Source organism: Cylas formicarius, unplaced genomic scaffold (genome assembly GCF_029955315.1).
Source record: "Cylas formicarius isolate icCylForm1 unplaced genomic scaffold, icCylForm1.1 PGA_scaffold_10__41_contigs__length_53128322, whole genome shotgun sequence".
Taxonomy (NCBI): Eukaryota; Metazoa; Arthropoda; class Insecta; order Coleoptera; family Brentidae; genus Cylas; species Cylas formicarius.
The window spans coordinates 40,530,890-40,533,897 of record NW_026844214.1 but is presented as its reverse complement, the minus strand read 5'-3'; positions in this window follow the sequence as shown (position 1 = coordinate 40,533,897).

Sequence of the window (3,008 nt, the reverse complement as noted above, 5' to 3'; positions counted from 1 at the left end):
TTTCGCAAAACAACGTCAAAATTCAAAGCGTGGGAAATATATCCGAAAACATCCGATCGCTTCCAACCCGTGCGGTAAAATCCCGGAAATGTCCGAAGTAGCTCGGATTCATGGGAAACGAAACTGATGTGGTAAGGTGACGTTTCCCGCACGCTAGATTGGTGGGTAATTAGGTATTTTACAGACGGGAGTAGAAAAAGATTTTTTTCACTATTATTAAGATATTGCACCACATATGTAATTATGCAGCCGACTTCATAAATTTCTGCGATAATTGTAATTTCGCCGAAGATGCCCAAAAAAGTACCGTTTTTGTTGTAAAATGTATCTGTTGGTATATTTTTTAATTTTGCCCACCTTTCTTTTTCCAATTTGAAATTAAAATTCGTGAAAACCATAAACTATGATTTTTTTTTGCTGTATTTTTTCGGTTTCGTATTTTTTAAATTTATTTCTAAAGCTAATTCTCAATCTTCAATATCTAATCGCAATGAATTACATTAAATATAAGTAATAAGATCTATAAGGCATGGGCAGCACAACATTCAAAAATTTGCAACGTTCACAAACACACACAACACAAACTGCATTTTAAGCACATGCCATGGTGTAAAATTAGATAATAACGTTTTCCAAGTAATGTTCCGACACTTGACAGAATGACAGACATAGATAACAAAACAAGATAAAGGGTGTCAATTTTTTTTTAAATAAGCTTTTCGTAAATATGAAGGCTAATTCGGCTAAAACTCTGGTCTGCTTTCAGAGCGAATAAGTCTTCGGTTTTTTACTAAAAATTTTAAGCGAAAGCATGTGTTATTCAAATATTAACATAAATTCAACAGATCCGAGTCAGCTGTAATCTGATATAAAGCAGTCACAGAGGATCCGAGTTCTTTCTGGTCGTTTATTAGATCTAAGCGTTCAAATACGGAATTGCGAGAGATTTTCATTTATACGGAAAAGAGCTACACCAGCCCTGAAGAGATTGTTAATGCTTTTCTTAAGTTTTTTGTATAGATAGATAGAACCCTCAGTTGAATGAATTTTCTAATGTGTTTATTACTATTGATCACTTCACTGATGACGCTATATTAAGATCATTAGGGCGGACTCAGAACAAAGTAGTCCTGTTAAAGTCCCTTGTTTGGGTGTGCGAGATTACGCACATGCTGTGGTTAAACGCATGTCTCTTGTTTTTAACTTAGCCCTAGCGACAAATACCTTCCGAAATGTCTGGAAGGACTGGAATTACTTTCGTCATAAAGAACGGACAAGCATCTGATATATCCAAATACAGGCCTGTATCGATAATATCGCCTTTTGAGAGGGGTTTCGAGATATGTATTTTCAGCCATTTGGTAACCCACAAACAACACAGTGTCTTTAAAGGTCGAAGCTCCATCAGTAATTGGGCTTGCATTACAGAATTCACTGCTAAGGCTTTGGACGACCGTAGGCGGGTGGATGTGCTATATACGCACTTTTCGAAAACCTTCGGCATGGTGGACCACACTGTACTGCTCTCTAAACTGAGGATGCTCGGATTTTGTGATGATCTTGTGGAATTCATAAAGTCATATCTGCATAACAGAATGCAGTGTGTGGAGCCCAGCTTTCACTTATCGCTTAGGTTCGTGGCTAGTAACGGAGTTCCCCCAATTTAGCGCCATTGATATTCTTGCTTTTCATTAATGATATAGTAGCTAACATTGATAGTAAAATTTTGCTCCTTGCTGATGATGTGAAGTTGTTTAGAATAGTTGATAGCGTGGACGATTTTGTGTCTCTGCAAAATTATTTGGAGATTATTGGTTCTTGATGTGCTTCTAATAACCTACTCTGAATGCAGATTAATGTTTCGCAATGACATTCTCAAACAAAACTGAAACTATGTTTTAATTGCCATCTGGATAAGGTATAATTAAGAAAATGTGACAATTTAAAAAAACCTGGGTGGCACGTTTAACACCAAACTCTTCTTCAGAAATCACTTCGTTGAAGCCAGTGGCGATGCGCAGAAAATGCTGGGATACATAGTGAGAAATTCTAGATATTTTGTAAGCGAACAATACTTTAAAACTGTTATACTAAAGTTATGTGGACTCAAAACTAGAGTATGGTTCAATGGTGTGGCAACCACTATTTAGCAAGTATATCACTCAAATTGAAAACGTACAGACACAGTACCCAGCTAAGGGACTGCCACAGACTGATTTATGATGTTTGATGTTTGATTTTTGATGTCTAAGCTTGCTCACTGTTGAATCATAGGAGGTAGCTTTTATTTCAGTTTTTATATAAACTTTGCAATTGATTGGTGGATTGTCCTGAGTTGCTGAGTCAGTGACCGGATGTTTTAGGCAGATTTTAGTCATGGTATTCTGACGTTGTTCTGAAGTCACTCAGTGAACGTATTCGTGCTATTTTGCAAAAATGTACCTAAAAACTAGTGGTCGTGGAAAATGTTGATTAACTTCTACAGTCACAAGTTTGTTTTGCCACAAGCGGAACGAGCCAACCCAGTTAGCATTGTACTGAAATATCATTTATTAGTAGTGATTATTTCTAAAGTAGCATCACTCAGTGCTAACATTTGTATTCCTGAAAAACAAGAGTTATAAAAACAAAATATCGCTGTATAATAGCTTACTAGGTCAGTCATATGCACAATTCAATTTTTTCTTATATAATGCTCCCTGTAAAATTTGTAGTCCAGATATATTGTACAAGAAAAACGAAACACAAAATTGAAAACGTAAGCGAAAGAATATAACAGTTATCGACTCGGTCGGATGTCAAAGTCTTTTAGTATCTGGGAAAAAATAAGCCGTCAGGTCCAACGACCTCTTTTCAAAGTTATAAATACCTAGTATATTCGTCATTTGTGTATCGCTTTCGACTTATTATTTTAATCAAACCACACGCTCTTTGAAAAAGTAAAGTGGTTATCTACGCAAAAATATATAAATAGGATGGATGTAGCGAACAAAACATATTTCATTCGA